General features: G+C 32.0%; 2 long non-coding RNA genes across 3 annotated transcripts; one reads left to right on the forward strand and one right to left on the reverse strand.

The window, feature by feature from the left end:
* Positions 1 to 1,211: 1,211 nt before the first annotated feature.
* On the reverse strand, positions 1,212 to 11,320 carry LOC118180103 (uncharacterized). 2 transcript variants are annotated; one of them, XR_004756582.2, is made up of 3 exons: positions 10,476 to 11,320; positions 7,706 to 7,806; positions 1,214 to 3,050 (listed from the first exon to the last, which is right to left on the reverse strand). It is a non-coding gene; the product is annotated as an uncharacterized LOC118180103 (long non-coding RNA). The 2 variants fall into 2 exon arrangements; XR_015043912.1 differs by lacking the exons at positions 7,706 to 7,806; positions 10,476 to 11,320 and adding an exon at positions 3,884 to 7,048 and having other exon boundaries at positions 1,212 to 3,050.
* An 88-nt stretch (positions 11,321 to 11,408) lies between these two features.
* On the forward strand, positions 11,409 to 13,487 carry LOC146993838 (uncharacterized). The gene is made up of 2 exons (XR_015043911.1): positions 11,409 to 11,719; positions 12,578 to 13,487. It is a non-coding gene; the product is annotated as an uncharacterized LOC146993838 (long non-coding RNA).
* The last annotated feature ends 692 nt before the right edge of the window (positions 13,488 to 14,179 follow it).

Here is a 14,179-nt window from a genome sequence, read left to right on the forward strand (position 1 = left end):
AAAGATTGGACTATGTTTGATAAAGAAAGGACTTTGAATACTTGGCATAACCAAATGGACTTTGTGCATGTTTTTACGAAAATTTTGATAAAATATTCATATTAGTGAATCGCTTCGACTTACTCTGAAAAAAATTTCATTTCCAAGTCTCCGATTGGACCACGTAATCTCCCGCCCACTTCTGCAAATCTCAAAAGAAATAAACACTCCAATGCAAATTTTCTACATAAATAAATTTTCTGGACTAAAATGCACTTCCTACTGATGAAATGTACCCTTAATTAGTAATATTAAGTTTTTATCTTAAAAAAATGTGAGCTTATGCAAATTCAAACCAATAACATAGCGACACTCAGTCACGTGATTTTAAATTTTCTCCTCTCGTATCTGCTGCTCAGTTAGGAACCACAGTCAACGCATGCATTACTCCACCTACTCAAAAAATTCTACATTGATTTAAATAACTTTTACTATAGATAAAAGTTGATTTTTTCACTTTGTTCAACTTATTCGCCTCCCCTAATGACTTGCCACTCAGACCTTCGTTCGCCTTCGGGCGCGGTGCTCATGCAGCCTTGATTTATTGAAAAATTATGAAAGGCCAATGGCCCACCTGAGTTATTAGTATACACTCTCAGTAGTTGGCACTAAAATCGAAACTGAAGATTCAAGATTCATTAGATTCCAACATATGGGACAAGTTGGTACGACTTTACATATCGGCTGTCCGATATGTAAGATAAAATGCCCTTAATTTGAATTTCTTCTGTCTCAACATTTAAATACTTCCAGTTCTTGTAAAATATGGGCGCTCAGCCTGATCATGCTAAAATGAGTAAATTTATAAATTACTGAATCTTGAGTGGACAATTCCGTAACAAAGTTTGAATGATTTCTGGTGAAACAATACATTACAGGGCAAAATTTTCATAATTAAACCTATATGCGGCTAAACCGTATATATACGTCCAAGAATATTTTTTGTGATATCTGTAAGAACATATATATAAGGGCATATTAGAATATGATGTCAAAATATGTAATGAATATGTCAAAAAAATTAAGGCAATTTAGCAAGAGTACACAAATTCAGGTATGGAATACCAGAAGAGTTTTTACATTAAAAACAGAAAATTTTTCTCATAGTAGTTTTGGGAAATGTGTGCTTTCTTAGCGAAAACCCTGGCTGCGTAGAGGGTTAAGACTTATTCTATATAGCAAACAATATTTGAGGCAAATACGTTTAGATTCTAAATATAAGAACTTTTATTTTCTCAACAAAAAACTGAAAATATCTCGAAAGGAAATTCGAAACTACTGTTAGGAGCAGCTACAGCGAACCTCAGGAACATCACAGCGGATTAAGTCCCTGGCTTTTCGTTTATTTACCCAAGTAAGCTAAACTGTTCTTCTTCAGGCACAGGCAAAATAACTAACCAACAAAAATATGCAGTTGCTAAAATCTTAAAACTAAATTATACACTATCATAACTTTTTTTAACAAAGCATATTTTGAAACTCAACTTACACAGAAATTACGGATATTCATCTTAAAACATCCTTGACAAGTGGTTGAAACAGTTTGTTATCCTAACCTGTAATAACCCAAGATTATCTATGGTAATTTTAAAACTATGACGTTTTAAAGAAATTACAGATGTTTTTAAAACAAAACAGCATTGACAAATGGTTGAAACAATAGATAAAGTAATACTTGAGTACCATAGAGATACTGATACTATATATTAGGATATCAGTATTATTATATATATGCTTAGAACCACAGATAGAGTAATACTATAAATCCCCCATCTCGACATTTGCACTTCATTAAAAAGGAAGTGCATAACTTCGAAAATTACAAAAAAAAAAAAAAAAAAAAAAAAAAAAAAACATGCTTTTTTTCTGCAACTGGTTAAAGAATGGACAGGAAGTTATTTAAACAAACATTTATAATATAAGTGTTTTTTACTTTCAAGGGAACATGTTTCCTAAGGCCCATATCACACGGCGTTTGTTTCACACGAACAACTGTTTCGAACAATTTTTCTGCCTGGTTTACTATAGAAAGATAGACGTGCGATTTTTTCCTTCCTTTCCAAAAAAATTGCAAGTTGTTCGTTTTCAACCAATCAGCTTTCAGCTTCGAATGCTATCAGCTTGTTTGTAATGGGGAACCAGTTTCCCTTGTGTTAACCCCAAAGCGATCATTGGTGATTGGCTGCCGAAACAAAGCAGAAAAATTGTTCCAAACAGTTGTTCTTCCGAAACAAACTGACGTGTGATAGCAGCCTAAGACATCCTATTTTGCAAATGCCTTCTTACATACTTTATGCATATGAGATTTCTGACAGAGCTTAATATAATGTACTTAGAAGTTACAGTATGCATACGGTCATGAAATACTTAACTGTGCTACAGAATTGCAATTGCATTTCAGCAAAAATATAAATGAAATTAAATACCAAATATTTTTTAATGAAAAAGTTTCGAATTTTCAAACTATTCAAATGAAATTTTGCTCATGGGAGAAATTCGAGATCCACAAAGTTGCTTGATTCACAGTAAGATAATTCCTAAATTTTCCAAGTACAAATATGCTACTTTAATCATTTCATAGCTATTTAACTACCAAGCATAAAGATATGTGGCTTTAATAGCTAGTAATAATTTAAAATGATTCATGAATATCTTAGACCCTTATCACACTTGGCTAGAAGGGACTTTTCTGAGAAACGAGATTCTGGAGGCTATGATTTAACCGGGCGGATTCCTAGAAAAAAGAGCCATGCCTGAAGCGAAGTCCCACCTAGCTACGGAAGCAGTGTTGTGGCTACGAGGGATTTTTTCAAACCTGACCAAAAATGTCTCAAGTCCCGGGTAGAGTCAACCAATCAGAGTTCTGCTTCTGAAAGATCACAGGTAACTTCCAATATGGCGATGGCGGGAAGAGTACGATCGTGGACGGTGGAAATAGAAGCCAATTTTATCAACGAAATTCAAAAGAAGCCACATTTATGGGATAAAGAATAAAGAGCTTTGTGCTTCTCCTAAAGGAAAAAAGTATAATCAGCAGTGATAAATATAAAATATATCTACAAAATGTCTTATTATGAATATATTTTCAATAAATAATAGTTTAATGTTATATAACTTATGCTTCTATCATAAGGAATTTTGAATTTATACATTTATCTTTAATTAAATCTGAGAATTCTTTACACCAATATATATTTATATATTTAATTACAAAACAATTTTTTTGAAAAACATAATGCCTAGTATTTTTGCATATTAAACTGATGGAAAATTATCATACAGTAAATCTGCCTTTTATGCTACTGTATATGAACAATTCAGTCTTTTTAGTAAAAAAACGCAGAGGTACTAGAGGGAATAGAAAAAAGGTACGACTTTTCTTCATACTAATATTGTACAGTCAAAATTTCAAGATTTATTTAAAGAACCAAATTTCAAGAAAAGTATTCTTAATTACCTTCATTAACTACCTCACAGAATCTCATCTTATTATCATTCACAATTTTGTCAAAGATAAATTCAAAGGCAATAATCTCATCAAAGACTGTTTTGGTTTTAACATTTATTAAATTCTTTTTTTGTACTTATAGGAATATTTGAAATTTATTACTCATGAATTTCAATTTTTGGGATTTGTGAAAAATTGGTTCTAAATTTCTTGCTTTGTGTTTTTCTTGATATTTTTCAGCAGCTTAATGCACAAAAGTGCTAGATATGATTACATCATATTTTTAAAAATTGTATTGTAATTAAATATAATTAAATCTGATAATTCTTTATAACAATATATATATATTAATAGCTAGGTAACTGAATGACATGGAGATATATAAATTACCTATACCTGTGGCCAAAAAGCTAAGAGTGACAGCTAATCTTTCTCCTGGTGGAATTGCTTCACTAAATCTGGTACAGTCAAAAGTCGTTAATTCGGACACCCATAATCCGGACCTTAAAGCTCCAAACTTTCTGCGCATGCATCGCGTTGACCTTTACGGCTGCGAATATGCGTGTGCGCATCCACATAATACGTTTACGCATGCTTGTTTAATGTATAACAGATGGTATAAGCTAAGCTAAAATTATCTAATTCAGTTAATGTTGCAGATTGTGTTGTTCTTTAATCTTCGAATTGGATCCAGCTTATTATTTTTGGCAGACTGTTAGAGCAATTTTATAAAAGTAAGCTTGAACTTTCGATTATGTCAAATAGAATTTCCGATATATATTTACTAATATCATACTTGCCAACCTATGACACTCAAAAATCAGGAGATTTTTTTAAGAAATCAGGAGATTTTCCACAATGTTAAAAAGACTTTTTAAATGATAAAAATATGGTTTTTAATAATGAATTAACTTTAATAGTAACTAATTCTTAAATGCAAGCAACACAAAAATACCTTACACATAAAAAAACATTTTTATTACTTGCATCGTTTACGGTAAAAAAAAAAAAAAAAAGGAGGGAATTTTAGTTTAGAAAATTAGGAAGTTTCTTTGTTAAAGAACTAATTTTGTTCACTGCAATTGACACGTAGGCCTGCTTTCGCTAAGAAAAGTTTTCCTAATGTGTCATCACTAATATTACATCTAAATTTAGTTCTCGTTTACGCAACAACATTGAAAATCCTTTCACACTCTGCACTACTATGGGGAACTGTCAAGATGGCCAACACAATTCTAGACAGTTGGCTATATTTTAAAATTCCATCAGCACCTTTCAGTTTTCCAATTAAACTCCACTGGGTGTCAATCCTAGCTGATTTTATAACTTCATTCAAGTTTTCTAATTGTAAACTGCTGTTATGCAGCTGTTGGAATTGTTTCAATTTTTCCTTCCTTTTAGAACTCCTTTCAAGATAATAATAAATATCAACAATGTGTTCATCCACATTTATTGGTAAAGAAGCTGCCCCTTTTTCAGCTGCTAAATTTAAGAGGTGACAGGTACACCTCATAATCTGCAAATCTGAATTTTCCCTTCTTAAGATGCCTGCAACACCAGTCTTCAAGCCTACCAATACTGGTGTATTATCGGCACCAAGTGCTAAGCAATTATCCAGAGGGCCTGCATTTTCTTTTAAAGTTTAATAATTAGCTGTGGTATATTAAAGCCTGTCAAATGTCCTTCTAAAATGGGGACAGAAAGTAAACTGCACTCAATTTCTTAAGAATCTGGATTAAAAAAAGAAACAACAATTGGATACAGTTTTGAATCGGTATTATTGCTTCTATCCGTAGAGAGGCAGAACGGAGCTGTTTTGTGCAATCAATAACTGAAGATTTATTTTTCAAACTCATTTCTTTAACAATTGCACCTGTTTTGGTTCTTGCACTTGAGTATTTCTTAGCAATTTCACTATCGGGAAACATTTTTTTAAATAAAGCTGCAGCGTGATCCGATGCATTCAGTGGCAGGTTGTGCTCCAGTAAAAAGGCAGAGAACAGACACTCCTCATTAATAACTTTTTGGTCCTTTGTTTCCGAAGAAAAATTTAATTTTTCGTTTTTTTAAAAAACAACTCATGTTATCCTTGTGTTTTTGTGTTCACACATGTTTGAGAACATCCGCCCTTCCATATTGCGAATTCGAAAAATCGCAACGACAGGCGGTGCACATCGCAAATTTATTACATTTCCTTGAGGAAATAATGGAAGGAAAGTCAACTGTGTACGATTTTTGAAACGTACACGAATATTTCATTCTCGCAGACATAACAAAAGATGATAATTTCTAAAACTATTTCCCGAAGGCACGTGCACTCACACAACTCAGCACAAATTGAACGAAATAACTAAAGAACATCCAAATAACAGCTTGCCTTATCCTCATTGGCTAATATATGCCAGCTGACACGCAGTGGAGTTCGATGCCCATTGGAGAACTGGAGAACGACGTTTCTGGGATACGTATAATGCTCTCACTCACAAAGCAGAAGTTATCTGATTCGTAAGGTTTTGTTTTAGATATAATCTAGAGAAAATTCAATTGCTTTCAGACATCCAAAATCACTTTTGTTCATATAACAAAGTATTAAGCCAAGTTCCATAAAAATCGTGAGAAATTTTAAGAATAAGAAAAAGTCGGGAGAAATGTATTGTAAATCAAGTTGGCGGGAGATCGGTCGAAAATCGGGAGTCTCCCGCCTAAATCGGGAGAGTTGGCAACTCTGTAATATGTAAAGGATCTACAAAGCGAAAGTATGTTTCGAAGTCCATTAAACAGAAAGTGGAATTGCTGCAAAAAACGGATAAAGCCATATCCTTTGATTATCTAATCATTCCGAAATATGTTTATCAATTTCACACTGCTCTACGGGGGAAGGAAAACGACGCGGTGCGCAATGAATTGGAAGTTGATCTGTCAGCACTATCTTTATCTTCAGCGCAGATGTTTTTATTTTATTTGGCTTATAATTTCTCACTAAATGTAGTATTTCATCTCGATGTACTCCATCTTTGATATGATTTAAATCAAGTTCCTCGTCATTATAATTTGCTTCCAATAGTGATCAAAGTGACACAGAGGTTGTTGAAAATGAAAAAATTTCGATTGACAAATTAGTTGGTATTCTCGACACAGCAATTATAGGACTTGAACAGCAGAACTTTGTAACTGAACAAGAAATTATGTCTGTTTATAGAATTAAAGAGAAAGTATTATCACATAAAACGAAGCAACTTAACCAACTTATATTGAAAGAAATGTTTAATAAAGTAAACAAATAAATATTAAGCTTTTTTTTTTGTAAATTTTGATACCCTTTAGATCATAATTGTTCTTTATTTCATAAATTATGGTTTCATATTTTTAATTTTAGAATTTCTGCATGCCATCTTACGAGATTTAAACTGATGATCTATAATCCGGAATCGCCAAAGTCCCGACGAGTCCGGATTAACGACTTTTGACTTTATTATTTTTTGGCAATTTGGCTAGATATGCTATTGTGTAAAATCTCAAATGTACAGATATCCATGCTAATCTATCATCGATATCCCTCTGAAACCTAAAAATATATGCAACTTTTTAGATAGCAAAATAAGATATCAAGAAAGTTATTTATAATAGATTACTGGAATAATTTCATTTTGTTGGTATTAAATGCAGATGAACATCATGTAGATGGAGTGCATGCTTTGCTTAAACTTTTAAATCATAAACAATCAGAATATTGATTGAAAACATTAAAATTTCATTTAAACATACGTAACATTTAAGTATTTTTATGTCACTATATAGCCTTGGGATAATTAACTATATATAAACTTAATTTTCAACTATAAACAAATTGATATAATAACATACTTACAGTTGAAACTTAACACCCACACACGCATAGACATATTTATACACACAAGTATTTGAAATTAAATAAGTTCACATCAAAAAAAAATATATGCACAGAATCTCAAACTTAAAATTTCGGATTTAATTCTGCTTAATTATTATTATTATTAAAAATAAATGTTAATTACATAAGCAATATATAATTAGAATTTATTATAATCTTGAAACATGATTGCTTAGTACAAACATTTTTGAATTAGATTACATAAAAGAAAGTTCATAATATTGAAATTTATTAAAAATGTTTAACAACTGGTAAATTGAAATAGAAGTTTATAAAAGTGTTGAAAAATATAAATAAAACATTCTTACCTCAGTGCTAACTCTCTTGAGCAAACACTGCTTCACGTTTCTTCTCTTTAGCTTTCAGAATCACCAGTGTCAAGATCAAAGTGATCACCACCACCTAATATCTGAAATACAAACAAATTTAAAATGTCAAAAAGAAATTACTGAAATGCTTCCATAACAGCGATACAGCATGGAATTTGAAAACAAATGTCTCTTTCGCCAATCTGAGCAATAATCGATTAGTTTGGCATTCAGGGTCTGTTTAGTAAGTGCAAATAGTAACCTAGTTACGTAGGTTTTTCCGGGAATGTGGGTTCCAAGAAATGCCCCGTTCGACGTTCAGTCCCGCCTAGCCGAAACATAATGTGATACGGACATTACAAACATGAGACTTTTTTTGTTGGAATAAATAAATTATTTATTATGAATTCAGATAAAATAACAGATTAAACTCATCTTGTACAAAGACACTTCTTGGCTGCCTGAACAAGCCCTTACTATACACAGCAGTGCAGGTCCTTTTTCATTTAACATTTCCACAAAAGACAAAAGCCTTCTATTCTCTGTGGATATGTTACCTCAAACACTTTTTTCATCCAAGTGATTAGTTACACATGTAGTTTCCCTCCTCTGTGAAAAAACATATGCTTGTTTAATGAAATATTCTCTCTAAATGAGTTGCTTCACAACAGATTTCTTACATGTGTGAATAAGCATACAGTAATTTTAGTGGCGTAGCTAGAGTGAGGCCAAGTGGTATATCTGTCCCCGGGTGCAGCATCCAAGGGGCGAGAAACTGATGTGATGAAATTGCAGAATGAAACGTTTTCTGTTCTTGGTACACAGAAAGGGGCGCAAAATCTTCAGTTATCCCCGAGCGCTGAAATCCCTAGCTACGCCTCTGAGTAATTTAAGTTAATCTTTCAAGTAAAAGAGTTGTTACCTCACATGCACGAGGTCTCTCTCCCATGTCCGCTAGCATATGGCCATACAACTCACACTTTTCAGAAAATGACCTGTTACACATCTCACGCATGAAGTTTTTTTCCTGTGTGAATACGCAGATGGTTTTTCAAATGATCTTTACGCCTAAAGGACTTAGTACATACTTCACACATGTGAGGTTTTTCTCCTGTATGAATAAGTATATGCTTCTTTAATACATCCATTAGTCTAAACGACTTACTACATATTCCACATGTATAAGGTTTCTCCCCTGTATGAGTAAGCATATGCTTGTTTAAAGTACCCTTTCGACTAAATGATGCATTACACACCTCGCACACATTAGACTTCTCTCCTGAGTGAACAAACATATGGCTCTTTAATTGAAACTTTAGTGCAAATGACTTGCTACATACCTCACACGTATGCGGTTTTTCTCCTGTGTGAATAAGCATATGTGTTTTTAAATCGCTCATCCACTTAAATTTTGCACTACATACTACACATATGTGAGGTTTCTTCTCTGTGTGAGTAAGCATATGTTTTGTTAAACCATTCATCCACTTAAATTTTGTGCTACTTACTTCACATATGTGAGGTTTCTCCCCTGAGTGAGTAAGCATATGTTTTTTTAAACGATTCCTCCACTTAAATTTTGCACTACATATGTCACATGTGTGAGGTTTCTCCCCTGTGTGAGTAAGCATATGTCCTTTTAATTCACTCATCCACTTATATTTTGCATTACATACTTGACATATGTGAGGCTTCTTTCCTGTATGAGTAGCCATATGGCTATTTAAAAGACCCTTTTGAGTAAAGGATGCGTTACATACCTCGCACACATGGGATTTCTTTCCTGAGTGAATAAACATATGGCTCGTTAATTGAGACTTTCGTGCAAATGACTTGCTACATACCTCACACATATGAGGTTTCTCTCCTGTGTGAACAAGCATATGTTTTTTTAAATTCTTCAACGACTTAAATTTTGCACTACATACTTCACACATATGAGGTTTCTCCCCTGTATGAATAAGCATATGTCTTTTTAAACCATTCATCGATTTAAATTTTGCGTTACATACTTCGCATATGTGAGGTTTCTCCCTTATGTAAGTAAGCATATGCTTGTTTAAAGAATCGTTTTGACTAAATGATGCATTACACAGCTTGCACACGAGATTCCTTCCCTGTGTGAGTAAGCATATGCTTGTTTAAAGGACCCTTTTGACTAAATGATGCATTACACACGAGATTCCTTTCTCGAGTGAATTAACATATGCCTCATTAATTGATGCTTTAATGCAAATGACTTGCTACATACCTCACACATGTGAGGTTTCTCTCCTGTGTGAATAAGCATATGCTTGATTAATGCCTCCTTTCAAATAAATGACTCATACACTCATTATAGTACACATTGGAGTAAATGACTTTTTACACATATGAGATTTATCAGCAATTTGGGTAAGCATGTTTTTAATTACCGTTTTTCCCAGACGATTTTTAACAGAACTTTCACATACATTAAGATTTATCTACTGCATGAATAAATGCATTGTCATTTAAATCACGATTTAGCCTAAATGGCATGCTACATACTTCATATTCACAAGATTTCTCTTCTGTGTGAACAAGTTCATTTATTTCAGTTTTCTGTCTCAATAATTTGCTGTCTACGTCATACATGTCAAATTTTTCTGTTTGACGTGTAGGTATTAGTTCTTTTTTATTTATTATTTTTTTTCTACACAACATTTCATCAAAGTTCACGACATGAAATTTCTTTCCTATAAAGAGGAGTTAAGCTGACATCTTTGATATCACATAACTCACTACTTACCTTACAATGCTGTTTGTGTTTGGCACAAATGTAAAATGGTTTGGCTTACAAAAATGTTAACCTTTGAAGAGTTATGGATGTAAATTTCACACAGATAAATGGCTTTGCAATTTGTTCCATTCGAAAATTTCTGCCAACTCTGAATTGATTCTATTTCTGCAGGGATGTCTATAGGAACAAAATGAGTCAAAGTAGAAAGTAACAGTCTCACTTTGGAACTACCATTAAGAAGCTATCACTTATTCATGCTATCTTGGGAAACGTTAGGTTTTCAGGGCCAAACCTGCAAAGTTGGAGAGTTCAAAGGAGTTGTTGCATGCATCACACAGCTTTCATTATCTTGTCTAAATGTGTTTATAAAAAATATTGATACATAGTATACAACAAAAACATCTAGTGTGATATTCAGGAATACTTGATTAAATAAGTTTGTTATGTTCTGAAAAAATAAGATTTCTTGCCATATAAAGATAAAGCTTTATGAATTTATGCAATCACGCCATATATGGTATTTCACCAACTATATGAAGTTTTGATTTTTCTGGAATTAATCAGCACAGAAGTTGCTTATTTATAACTGCGACACAGATTCCACATTTTAACCATACACAATCCGCAAAATATTTCTCTGCAGCGAAAAAAAACACCATATTAGTTTGAAACAAAATTGGTAGACTCAGTATTTAAAAAAAAAAAAAAAATGACTCATAATAATGCAATTTTAAAACTAGCAGATTGTTGCCAGATAATATTCAGGAGAGAAATGTCTAGATATCAAACCCTACGTTTGGTCATAGCCGGTTCTCTGGCCGGAGGAAAATTCTCTGGGGAATGAAGAAGGGAAAAGGGATTTTGAGTATAGGATCGTGTACATTTATAATAACTATGAATATGGACCCTAACCATGACATTTTTAACTTAGTTTCTAGTTCCACTTATGCCGCGAGTAACATGCGTTTCGCATGGTTTGTTCCGGCTAAGGCTCCTATACACCAGGCTGAATCATCAGGCATTCGCGCTCCCAAGTGGGAGATTTAATGGCGGCCGTGTAGTTACGGTGCAACAATTTTTTGTGTTTTTTTTTGTGTAAAATGGGCGGATGTACAGCTATTAATTGTTCAAATCATTCACGAAAAGGTCATATATTGGTAAAATTTCCTAAAAATGAAGAAAGAAGAAAAATATGGGTAAATAATTGCCGAAGAGACAATTGGAAACCTGGTCCAGGTGCTGAACTTTGCTTAGTAAGTATAATGTTAATTACGCCTTCATTTAGAGTTTATATCTTCTCTGATGTTTATAATGTGCAAGTAAAGTGAAATTCTTGTGTACAATAACCTGAGTATCTGCTAATTTCTGTAATAATAGCTATAATTAAATTAGTCTAGGGTTAATGTACCCGTCGCCAAACATCGCTAATGTAGATGTTTTGAATGTGGAAAAGAAATTTCTCTTCTAATATAAAGCGCGGATTTTGCTTTCCTGTGCTAATTGTGGAATTTATAGTAATGTAACATGAAAATCATTAGCATATTGAAATTTATTAAAAAATTAATAATTTGGAAAGTCAAGATAAAATCTGAATGTTTGCTAAAGATATATGTAACATTATACTATAGTTGCAATATCGTTGGAATGATATGTAATTTTTTTCTTTATTTTATAATCACTATTGTTAAAAAGTTAGATGAGTTGTTTATGCACGGTGCCCACTACTGTTTCTTGGTTAAAATAACTTCCAGAATTTTGACATTGACATCTGAAGTCAATAGAATAAATTGAATAGTGTGAGACAAAATATATATAATCTGACTTCAATAATTGCAAGGATTGTGCAAGTTTATTTATAATCACAGTATTATACAATTTGGCAATGGAGTAAAGATTTAGAAATGAAAGCAGAACATTCAAATTAGTATTTTCTTGTTTCTAATATATAGAAATATAGTCTATTTTCCAGTATAAAAGTTTTACTTAAAAGTATGGGAAAGCAGATTTGTTTCATGCATGATCTTTATAATAGTGGTATGAAATGAATGAATTTTAATCTGTAAACAATTTTTTGTTAATATTGAAATGTGTTTCCTTGGGTACATTTTTAGGCACTTGTGGATCATGTCAGACAACATGCAATAGAAAAAAGATGTCCGTGTGCATAAATTTTCCCATTGTGTTACTTCATTTTATCTAAATTTCAAGGATAATTCTTTTCATTTTTATATGGCATGTCATCAGTATAAAGGCTAGTGAAAATAAATTGGTATGTGTATCTGTTTTTGAAGTGTAATGCTTAAATAAAAAGATGGTGTGTGTTTCTTCATTTAAACAAAATTTCAAGGATAGTATTTTTCAGTGTTTGTTATTTCTCAATGTAAAGGGTAACAAGGGGGAAAAAAACTGGTATGGTATATCTGTTTTTTAAGCATGATAATTTTATTTATTTCTTTAGTGATGCATATATATAAAGAGAAGGTGTTTGGTCCAACTGAAGTTATAATAAATCTAATTTTACTAGATCTCTCCCTCCCCTCAGGTGTAGAAAATTTTCAAGTGCAGAAAGTTTATTTGCAGAATTAATTCATTTCTGATAAACTTATTATCATTAATTTTTTATATAACATGTTATTAAGTTATACATTTGACTACTGTGTAATAAAATTGTATTTAGAGCAAAAAATTAGCTATAATTTTGCATCTGGTGACTAATATCATATGCTTCTAAGAATATTACTTTAACTTTTTCCATAATTTTTGTATTTCAGGAACATGAAACTGTTATTTTGATATACTTAAATAATAAAAGTGTGTATCTGAATCAATTAATGGATACAAATATTTTACAGTTATTTTTAGAAGATATTTGCCATATCGCTTCTAATAATTCATAAAGTATGTTAAAATATAGGTAAATAATTTGGTGCAGAATTCAAATTTAGGGTTTAAAATATAGTGAATCATAAGACTAAATGATTTTTATTGTCATGATTTGCCTGGGCTTAAGAATGTACTTTTCGCCCGGTGGAAATTGTCATCAAACTGTCCTGAACAGGCTTTTTGTTGATAATAACTTCCAGGCTTATCAGTACCTCCTTTTGAGTGGAGGGTATGCAAATATAGTACCCAATTTAAATTACATTGTGATTGTAATAATATTGTGGTATTAAATAAGTGATTATAATTACAATTTAGGTAATTGCATTGTAATTATATTACATTGTATCTGTGAACTCTTAATTTCATTCATTACTTTATGCAATTATGTTGTAAGTGCATAATCTAATTGCAATAATATAATCTATTCGCAATTACAAAATAATTATAAATGCAGTTACATCTTAAATAGAGGCCATTTTAATACTTTTAAATTTTCACAAGATAACTTCCCATTAAGGTTCATTTGGAGGAAACTATGCAAATACTAAAAAAGAAGTTATGCAATTTACATATTTTGTACAGTACTTTCTTGTTATAATGCTGTTCAATATATCTTCAATACTTTTGTAAATTTAACGACATTCTTTGCAATCACTGTGGTGCTTTAAAAAGAAGTTTCTTAGTTATGCTTTCTAATAAGAATGGGTTTAAAATTAAGTATTATGTATAATAACTAGCAGTTAAAAAAACTTGGCTGCATGAAAATGCTGTTGCTGTGTAAAATAAAAAATAAGCTTTCTTTTATGCTTTGAAATGAATTACATGTGGTT

This window comes from Stegodyphus dumicola, chromosome 11 (genome assembly GCF_044657685.1).
Source record: "Stegodyphus dumicola isolate Sdum_Otavi_A_Nest chromosome 11, ASM4465768v1".
Taxonomy (NCBI): Eukaryota; Metazoa; Arthropoda; class Arachnida; order Araneae; family Eresidae; genus Stegodyphus; species Stegodyphus dumicola.